This window comes from Lissotriton vulgaris, chromosome 3_1 (assembly GCF_964263255.1).
Source record: "Lissotriton vulgaris chromosome 3_1, aLisVul1.2, whole genome shotgun sequence".
NCBI classification, from domain to species: Eukaryota; Metazoa; Chordata; class Amphibia; order Caudata; family Salamandridae; genus Lissotriton; species Lissotriton vulgaris.
This window is the reverse complement of record NC_141689.1, coordinates 1,918,885,280-1,918,896,292: the sequence shown is the minus strand read 5'-3', so window position 1 is coordinate 1,918,896,292 and position 11,013 is coordinate 1,918,885,280. Positions and strand designations below refer to the sequence as shown.

Below are 11,013 nucleotides of genomic sequence, written 5' to 3'. Positions count from 1 at the left end.
CCGGAAGGTGGGTGCTGCCACAAGCATGAATGTGTGCTTGAAAAATAGCAGAGTGACTGCTAAAGGCCCTCCTAAATAGCGCATGCGCGCTGCGTAGGCGAAACCTAAAGACTGATGTTGCCAACACGCCCAACTTTCACTTGTTACCCTGTACAGAAGTGCAACAATCTCAGAGGTATCAATACAATTCCCATTTGTGTCGTTAACTTTTGTCCTGAATTTTGTTTGACCCTTCGTACTGAATTTTTAGCCACTGATCAAAATTTTCCCCAATGTCAGGTGTAATCAGACACAATTTGTTAGGGTTAAAATGCGTAGGTTCGCTTATGGTGCATAATCATGAACCAAGATTATGATTTCCAAAATGTAATAGGTTGCTAAATAAAAAGAGAAGACTTGAACATTGTACAGCTAGTACCGCAGAATTTGTGTACCCAATGACAAAACTTACATTTCACCCAAATCCTTCTCTACGCAATTTATTTTTACGATATTTTGCTGCACTACTCTAAATTTCACAGAACGCTCAGAACCAGCTTTATACCTCCGCTTCAGATAATACCAGCGCCATGACAGTATACCTCCTTGCAAACTGCCAGCTCATAGAAACAACATTCTAAAAAGAAACATTGGAGTAGAGAATAAAAAAAAAGCCTACGTTACGTACGAACGCTTCTCCACCAGGAGGATGTGACGTTTTTGTCACATGGTGTTATGTTGTTGTTGCTATGGGATATTCCTCTAATGTTAAACTAGTCACTCAATTTGCCAATGTTGCTCTCGCGATAGGACAGGGAGTTTATAACCCGCAGGCGGAAGCCTGGGCCGTCTTTTTATCGTAGACACTTAATGAGGTAAGGTCGTTTGTTTCACTGGCTCGCTCACCAGCAGTCTGTCCCACGAGGGCGGAAAAGTTGAGTTTGGTTAGGGTTGTTTAAAACGTTTCTTTCGTGGTGAACACTCCTCGAGATGTTTGTACTGAACAACTAGACTGAGCACCATTTTACTTGGAGTTTGTTCTTCGCGCTTAAGTTGTTTTAATTGTATAAGTTTATTTTTATAATTTGCGCGTTTCATCGAATCTAGCGACTCCCTTATTAGTGCGCATTCAAAGCTTAATGTGCTTTGTAATGGCCAACACAGGGGGAAAGATCATTTCTCACTAAAACCTGGAGACGGTGATTCGCACGCCTCTCCGGATCCTGTCGTGGGGTACATTATTTAAATATTTAAGAAAAATGGTCAGTGATCCTTTAGCTTTCTGCAAACGCTGAAAAAGTATTTTTTTCTGTAGGTGCGGGTTTCCTTTTGCTTTGGACTATAAGGTATGCATTTCTAGCTTTTAATAGCGGTTTGTTGTATTTTTGGGGCATTACATAATTATCACAGCGAGTGGCATCTGAACTTGACCGTCTAACTGGCAACTTTAAAATCCGTAATTTCCTTGTACCGACTTGTTATACTTTGTAACTTAAAGGAACATAATTACTTTTAATTGGATTGGCAAGATTGCAGTAAGCTGTGTAGTAAATGTGCACGGTCACTGCAGTTTAATCGGTGCTGTAGGTGGACATTGATTGCAGAGTGTAGCTTTATTTTGTCTCAGTATTAAGATTACGGTATCTGTGCTCCTTTTCTATTTAGTCTTGCTAGTTTGAACCCCTCTCTAGCTTTGCCCACTCAAAGCGTATCATGCTTTGTAGTGGCCATCTCCGGGGGGGAGAGCATCTCTCGCTAAAATTTGGAAGGAAGCTCCAACCTTCACTCCGATCTTGTTGTGAGGCACATTTTTTTAAAAGTCAAATCTTAAAAAACATGTGGCATTTGTCGGAGTGGAGTTTTTATAACCCATGGGCATATTCTGATGTTACTCGGAACAGGTTACTTCGTTCTATGATGCTGTTAAAAAGGTTTTTGCGGGAATCACTTGATGCCTTACTGGTCCTTGGATTGCTTTTTGTAGGGAATTTGTAACTCCACTGACTTGACAATATTCTTTTTTCTAGGCACGAGTCTGCGAACGCTGTTATGGACCAGTGACCAGAAAGATCCTATTGGAAGATAATTACATGCATGTAAGGCAAGCTGCTTTGCAGTTGTCGAATATTGGTGTGAGAGCAGATCTTGTGCTCTACCGTTGGCGGGGTTTGAGTACTTAGTTACTAAGGGTACCATGTTATACATTTCTGATTGGTTGTCCTTTGGAGAGAACTGAGGAGTATCGTTGGCCAAAATATGCACTGTATTGGGGTTCTATTTACAACCATTGTAATCACAGGTTTCAAATTGAGTATAGGCGTCACTGGAAATATACCTAATTTCTTGCATATTCTGGATCTGCAGATTTTAAGTTTTCCATCTCAAATGGTTCCAAAGTTATAAATGCAGCAGTAATTGTTGCTGCGCAGTTTAAGGCCCTATGCAAAGGTTAACTGATCAATTTTGTTGCATATTGTCCTAGCAAAAGGCTTCATATTTGCCTAATCTTGCTAGAACATTTTGTCCACCTGCAGCATATTTTGATCCTGCTGCATAATTCCAGTGGCATTGGGTATAGTGCTTCTGAAAATTACAGCACACCAGTGCCTTAATCACTCATGGTAGGTAATATCCCTATGTTTTGTGTGAGGGTCCCCGAATCCCCTTTACTACTTTGCCACTACCCAAATCATAAATTTAGCTTACCTGTATAAAGGGCCATTAATTGTGCGACAGGGTTTAGTGAAGTCTGGACATTGGTTGTGCCTCATTCGTTAACTTTAACACCCAAATGAAGCCTAGGGAACCGAAAGGTGTCCAGTCATGGGCCTTCCACTGCATGGCAACGTGTTTTTTCGGACTTTTGAATTGTTTGAGCTATGAACTCGGCCCTAAGTTGCAGGAATTGAGTAGGGTATTGCAGCAACACTTGCTGTGCCGCACTACGCCAAAAGTGAAAAGGCAGGAATGCACTGTCTTTATGCACTTGTGCCTTTTGTCCTTTTCCCCTATGCTGGCATTACATTAGTGGTTATATAGTTGTGTACGTGACAGTGTGGGTGCATGGATGACTATGCAAGTTGGGTGTATAGGTGAGTAAATGGGTGATTGCTTTTTGCGGGTGTGACCGTCACTGTCTAGTTCAGAGTGCTTTTGTGGGAGTGCTACTGGATGTGTATGTGCCTGACTGCATAGATGCAGATTACATACTATTACATTACATACTGCAAGCACTTGCCTCTAATCTCAAATTAATTCATACTGGCTTAAACTATTTTCAGTAGCAATTCTTCTTTGCTGCGCACTATTTTAATTCCTTTTGTCAGCTGACCTCCCTTCCATTTTATTTTAAATATAGTGTCTAGAAGTTGCATATTCTCTACTTTTTTTTAAATAGTACAACCTGATTAGCATGTCTGTAACATTTCTGCTGTCCAACCTTAATATACCTGCACTTAACAAAAATCACAATTCCTTTAATCTTTGTAATACAATTTATAAATTATCAAATAACCCATTCCAGGTTTCTTCACAAGTCTGCTCTTCAGTTTTGTAACTCTTTCCACGTACTCTGTTTTATCCAACATTTGCCAAAGGCAATCGGGAGTGGTTAACCCAATGTTGTCCGCAGCTACGGAAAACCAGGAAACTAGTTTATAAAGCAGGTTTCTCTGTTCTTAGACCACATATACCTTAACTTTCACTTCAACATGGGCAGAATGTATCCAAGAATGAGTCCTTTTGACAGACCAGTTAAGGAACAGGGTGTCCCCAGATGAACTGGGTGCATGAGGGGCTATATGGGTCTGTGTGACTGGCCGTGTTGCTGTCGGAGTAGACCTGTGTGGGTGTGGCTTTTGGAGTCTGGCTGGGTCTAATTTCAATTTGTTTCATTGGTTTCTGGATCTGTTGAAGATTAACACAAGGGCCATGCAGTGGAGGATTCCTGTGCATGCTAAAATGTCCCCACATTTCCTTTCCCACTGCAAGAGTGCCGCTACACACTTGGCATTTGCAACTTTCTTCTTATGGTGTGGTCACTCATGGTATTCCTGGTGACGTTCAGATCTGCATCTCTACCATACAATTTTTTTTTTTAATCTCCGAAACCACTGAAAAGACTTACCAAATTACAAAAAGCACTTTTTGGAGCAAGCTGTAGCTTTGTCAAACTAGCTTTAATTCATTCACCAGTTTAGGATGTAGTCCTACCTAAAATCCATTGGGGAGGGGCGTGTTTTGGGACCCCACCCATTTTTTTTCTCAGCCCACTGGAATCCGCCCGCACCTTCCCCGACAGTAGCTTAAGTGACTAGCGCACTATTTGTGAACTTTTTTTTAACAATGCTCAGTTGACTACCGGCTTGCTGGTTCTTCAGGTATTTTTTTAACAGGGATTGTTTATTAGGTTATTGCAGTGAATGTATGGCGTAAGCAGTTTGTCTTTATAATATAAGTTGGGGCTTTGAACGAACATGTAAGTGTACCATCTGTCTTTGTCATAATAAAATATATTAAATAAGTTTTGTCGGTGTGCTTTTTCTTATCCTAGTACAACTTATTGAACTACAGATCTTTACAAAATGCTGAAGTTTAGGCACTTGTGTTTTTTGGAAATCTACATTTGAGCAGACCCAGTGCCCATGGTGTACACACGTGGTGTAGCTTTTAACACCTCTTGCCCCACCCAAGATTGTATGGAAATCTGTGCCAAAATAGTCATGTATATGTACTTTATACATGCTTTGCTCCCATTCTAAACCGTTTCCCTTTACCGCTTATAGTCTAACAAATGAGCACTCTGAACCGACACTTAGTGCAAACGTTTTCTCCTCCATTAAATACTCGACACCTAGAGACTACTCTTGTAAGTATAACCACACCAAGAAAGCAAACTAATTATGGAACTCTTGGGCATAGCCAACAAACCTGCTAAAATGCCCCCGCCCCTATTCATACCTTGCCGGTACAGCCATCTCTCCTGTGCCAAAATGCATATGGCTCTTGTCATGTACCTAAAGCTTGCCTTGTCCATTATCCTGGTCTTTCCATATGAACAAGAAAATCAAAGACTACACTGACGTGAAGTGACATGCATCTGGACTATGCAAACAAATAAGATGTTGCTTTGACTACAATGTCTCCTGAATTTGAGATGTTGTTTTCCCCATTCAAGCATGGGGATGATACGCAACTAGCTGGCTACGTCTGCTCACCCAAGGGGAATGGTGTCTAAATTTCTTTTTTTTAAAGCACTTTAGGGGTTTTCTGTCATGTTTCCAAAGTACCGAATTGTTTCTGCCTCCCGCCATACAACTAAGCTATTAAATCCACTGCCATTCCGTTTCTATTTTTTCCTTTGTTACAATTCTCCGTTTAACTGATAACTCATTCCCCTGGTTCAGGCCACTATTTTGCACATGAATTTTCTCCTAGAATATGTCCTCACCACAAGATAACGTGCATACCAGTCTCCATTGCCACAACTGCATGCGGAGCTTAAAAACACATCAGTTGTGAGATGTTTCACTCTGGATTTTTGTTGTACTTCAGTTGCACACCTGGCCATTGATTGTAGTGGCACACCTAAATAGTAACTCCTTATTCCAGTGCTTGTGGCCTGCCCTCTGATATTGGTAATTCAAGTTGATTTAAAAGCTGTGTTGGTATGTTGGCAAACGATAATGTGTGGTTAATTATTTTGGTAAGTAAACAGCATTCTGCCTAGTACTACAGGAGACAACTACGGTTACAGGTTTCTGCAGATCCGGTATGTCTATTTGAGCCCCAGTAAGCACAAACTCGAACTGATCTCGGATCCTGAGATCTAGGGGCTTACAGAGGCCTCATTTAAACCTGCATCCCGACAAGTCTGCAACACGTTTGCAATGACTCCAGTTTGGTACCGGCCATTCTCCGTTTCTTACAACAGAATATCGTCCATGTAGAATAGATGGTTTGTTCATAGTTCCTTTTTGTGGTACCTTCTAGTTGAAATATTGCTGACAGTGGTTCCTTTGTCAAATCAAATTGAAGGTAAGCGGTTGGATGCATGTTCCTTGATGTATTGGCTAACCTTCAGATATTTCCCTGCCATCCCTAATTTTGTTGTACGAAAGTAAAATACTCTGCCAACTTCCGTGTAGTTCTAATCCCATCTCCAGCATTGCAAACCATTATCCCCACACAATGTCAGATGCTGCTTCCATGGCAATGGGTGCCCTCACCAGTGGCAATGTTTCTGGTTGACCGTGCTCCTGATGTGGAAGATTTCTATTTACTGTAAAAGGTAAACCCTGACTGATCCGTGTGTACTAGACTAGGTAAAAGCAGCGAAATTCAGTTAAGCATTGAACATGGATGGTACAAGGGCACTTTCATTGGCTGCTAATGTTTTTTTTTATAAATTCCCTAAAGATGGAAGGTGCAACAGCACATTTGTGTGCCGTCATTAACATGAATAGCACTCTTAAGAGCCAACAAGGTCCTATAGTTAAATAGCGATTGTATTGCTGGACAAGTTGAATTAAAGTTTAGGATCCCCTGTCGCTTTTGATGTTTTCGGCACTTATGTGCATACTTTGCAAGTTTTCATTTGGACTGCCTGGAGATTTGGAGTAAAGTTGTTTTGTACTGGGATGACCTAGCCTGATCTACCTTGTTTTGAGAGCTGGTCTTTTGGGAAGCTTAGACACGAATAGGCGAGCTGGTCTTTTGTGAAGCTTGGACACTAATAGGCTCATTACAGCACTGTGTTATCTGGCTCACTTCAAGGAAAAAGTAATTTTGGTGTGAAAGTATAGCAGGGTAAAATGCAGCATCTAACTTTGCCTTCATACCAAGGTGGTCATGTAGAGCATCTATAAAAGTGCTGCAGTGTAACCTTTGTAGAAGTTTCTCTGGCTCAGTCGAAATGTATGTAGACCTCTATATGCAATGTACGTGAATAATTATTGATATAGACCATAAACTGCATTCATTTATTTACCGCATATTAAGTGATTGTTCTTTAAAAACCACTTTGTAGCAATAGAAGTTAGATTCATGCCACGCTGGGTAAATGTAGAATTTTTTTTTTTACTGAGGCCACACTAACTGCCATTTTACACGGCTCATAACTTATGACCTGCCAGCAACGCAAGGATATCCACAACCAACTTGTGACCCCATTGAGGTATCTTGCGCTAAAGGGACATTTTAGACCCGTGCAAAGCTCTGCAGCAGCCACGTTAACCTCTGAAAGGGATCTTTTCAAGTTTAAAAAAAGAACCGCCAAGATTTTCCCTCCTGCACAATGGTAAAGCAAAATTTTCCTCCAAATTTTATCTTTTGCAATACAGCTTGTGGTTACAAAGTGTGAGTTTTACACAGAACTCAACAAGGGCATTGAGAGAAACACTGCACTTTCCCCAATGTATGAGGCCAGTGTTAACCCTCAATGTGTGTAGTAGGTTTAAGAGTATTGTATGTACCTTTAAGTATGAGCATGTTGAGGGTGTTCTGTATTATTTCCAGTTTGCTAGTTATAAGAGGTTATGTAAGACTGGTCACATGGAGGTCATGTGTATGCTGAATACAATGAGAAACCTGACTATTATTACAGGAGACTGCCAAGTAGCCAAAGAAAGGGAGACGGTGAGGAGAATGTGTAAGATAGAGCTATTGTGTGCGTAAAAGAGAGGATGAACTGGGTAGCTGTTGGAAGCCGACAGACGCTGATGGAAGCTTCTGACATTATTTCACTTTGGTACGACACTCACGAGTTAACTCTGTTTTGGAGTTAGCCTTGAGAATGGAGGGCACTACCGCATAGTACACCGGACACAGTCCACTTGGGTGAGATTGCACAGCGCACTGAGACTGGGCACAGTGCAGAATAACGCACTACATTGCAGAGTATAGGTGCTGAGCACACTGCATTGGAGACTGCACTGGCTCGCTCATCAGCAGACCCTCGAGGATGGGACAGGTTTAGTTTGGATAGAGTTGTTTCAAAATTTTGTGGTGAACACCCCTCGAGATACTTGTACTGAATAACTAGACTAAGCACAATTTTACTTGCAGCTTGTTCTTCGCGCTTAAGTTGTTTTAATTGTATATGTTTATTTTTATCATGTGCGCGTTTCCTCGAATCTATGTGACTCCCTTTTTAGTGCGCATTCAAAGCTTAATGTGCTTTGTAATGGCCAACACAGGGGGAAAGATCATTTCTCACTAAAACCTGGAGATGGTGATTCGCACGCCTCTCCGGATCCTGTCGTGGGGTACATTAATTCAATCGAAGTTCTAATAAGGGCGTCTGTCAAGTTGTTCTTGAGTAGTTATCCCTTGCCGACTTTACTTTTTAAGCTTTCAATTCAAATAGAATTTGCATCGAAAGTAATTGACGCAAACAGGATTGTATAAAAATATATATCGAATATTAATTGTGGTTGAGTGAAGGCAAGGAATATCATTGTTTTCTCTTGCCCCCCCTTTTTGTACATATTTTTCATGTATTTTTCTGTTTTGCTTACTTACCTCTTTATTGTGTGTATGTAAAGTGCTCGGATACCCACGGGTCAAGCTAGCACTGTATAAAACGTTTATAAACATTGCCATATATTGCACTAGACTTCAATTCCACTTGAGTGAGGTACCTCAAGTACATTGCATAGTGAAGTGGCATTGGGCACGGTGCAGCAAACACATTTCTCAGTGTGGTGGCATTTGGTATTGTGCGCAGTGACTGCACAAAACACACCACTGAAGTGCATCAGGACTTAGTGCACTGCACACATCTGCAAGGAGGAACAAGTCACACAAAGTAAGCATACTGCTGGGCAAGATAGCGGGAGCAAAGTGCTCCAGTGAGTGTACAGAGAACTGCAGTAAAAAGCATCGGAACTGATTTAATTTCCAAAAATGCTGCCCATCCACCTTTTAAAGCGCCAAGGTGCAAAGCTGCCACCTAGGAAACCCGTATCTCAAAAAGCCCAGGAGAAGGGACTGCTCACAGGGTGCGGTGCCCCTCTGCCGTAGCTTCGAGGGTCTACCTTACTGCTGTTGTTTTAATGTTTCATTAGTTGTATCTTCTATGTTTCTAGGCTCTAATCCTTTTTTGCCTGTTGGTAAACTTTCATGCACTTCATATGGATGTTCATATGTATTGATTGCAAAAACGAAACTAATTTTCAAAATAAAACGTCAGTACTAGACGTTTGTTAACACTCTTCCTTGGAAACAGTGCAACGGTTTATTTTTATTGACTTGCCACTTTTATTGATTTTTTTTTTATTCAAACTAACCAGTTTATTAACTTCTCATTCTGTTTACAATCATTTAACAGTTTCTCGTCAACACGAATTCCTTGTCTACTAGACAGGCAAACTGTCAATATATTGCTTTTCGATGTTTTCATGGCCCTTGTTATGGGTTTGACTACTATACTATGGAAGAACTTCTGATTAAGTCCTTGTTCCTTTTCAGTGCCTTCGTTTTTTTTTAAAATGAGCTACTTTCTTAAACGGGGATACATCTTTTTTACAAGTGAAACCTGCTTGAGAAATAGTACGAGGTAATTCTTTTCAAATTAAACATTGGGTGCTCCTATAAGTTTCTATTTTGTTTTTAACCATTTTGTGCAGACGTCTTCCTAATTTGCTTTGCTTATTCCTCCTGTTATTTTTTTGGCATCTTGAATAGATCCAGAGGCCTAGTTATAACCAAACCTATTAATTTCTTTCTCTTTGTTCAATCTGGTATCGATGGCTTAATTTCTCCTGACTTTTTGCCTCCTGATCTCCTGTTTTTGGACTTAATTTTGCTGGCTTTAGGATTCTGGACAATTTACCACTGCTAACCAGTACTAAAGTGCATATGCTCTGCACTTTAAAAATGGTAACACTGGCTTATCCACAGCTGACGTATTTAATGGACTAAAAGTCCGCAGTAAAGAGCACTATGTGCCCAGGACCTGTAAATTAAATGCCACTAGTGGGCCTACAACACAGACTGTGCCACCTACTCAGTAGCCCTTTAAACATGGCTCAAGCCTGCCATTGCAGAGCCAGTGTGTGCAGTTTTTGGACTGCCATTTTGACCTTTCAAGTAAACTATGTGCCATGCTCAAACCTTTTTATTATATGCAAGTCACCCCTAAGGTGAGCCTTAGGTAGCCCCCTGGAAAGGACACAGTATATTTTAAAGGTGGGGCATGTGCTTGTACATTTTACATGTCCTGGTAGTGAAAACAGCTGAATCTTTTAAGTACTGCAAGGCTGATCTCTCATAGTTTAACATGGAATTGTAGTAAAGCATGTTTTTAAGTAATTTCCAATTTGTAGAAATTTTATAAAATGGGACTTTGGTGTCTCTGGATTCACAAGTTAAAAATACCTCTTCTAGTAAAGTTGGTTTTTAAATTGCAGGTCTGAAAATCCCACTTTCAGAAAGCTGGCATGTTCTTACTTTACCCATTCTGTGCCTCCTGTTCTTTAAAGTCTCATGGTTACAAAAAACTTCTTGCAACGCTGCTGGACTCTGCAATACATGAGTCTTAACTTTGCCTGAGGTGTCCCCTCCAGTCCCGGGCCTCAGAAGTGAAATTCCTGCACTTCAGCCCCTTTAACTCAAGCTTTTGGGCTTGTGAGTGCAACCTGGCCACTTTGCTTGCTCGCAGGATCAGCATGAGCAGGCGCAAGTTTGCCTTTGCACAGCAGCATTGGCGCTAGTGACCGTGAGGCCCCATCCCTTCTGTCCATGGTCCCCGTGGCTCTTTTCATGCCACTCACTGTGCTCCCGGCGAACTCTTTCCCTGCGAACAGAAGTCTTGGCTGAACTTGAGACTGTAAAACTTTCAACAGGACCGGTTTTCAAACTGTATAGACCCATGCTCCATTAAGGCTGGTTTGATATTTCAGATTTGGCTCGATCTAGCGTGACCAAGTAACCCTCTAGCACTGACTTCTAAGCACTGTTTTGGGATATAATTTAAAAAAAATCATATCTCCACTTCTACTATCTTGGACTCCTGATGTTTTGGTCTTGTTGCAA

The 11,013-nt window shown here is 41.1% G+C and overlaps 2 non-coding genes across 2 annotated transcripts; both read left to right on the top strand.

Annotated features, from left to right (window-relative positions):
* The first annotated feature begins 1,100 nt into the window (after nt 1–1,100).
* On the top strand, nt 1,101–1,220 carry LOC147728619 (small nucleolar RNA SNORA26). Its single transcript, XR_015309636.1, has one exon. It is a non-coding gene; the product is annotated as a small nucleolar RNA SNORA26 (small nucleolar RNA).
* Nucleotides 1,221–8,131: 6,911 nt separating this feature from the next.
* LOC147728618 (small nucleolar RNA SNORA26) lies at nt 8,132–8,251 on the top strand. The gene has a single exon (XR_015309635.1). It is a non-coding gene; the product is annotated as a small nucleolar RNA SNORA26 (small nucleolar RNA).
* The last annotated feature ends 2,762 nt before the right edge of the window (nt 8,252–11,013 follow it).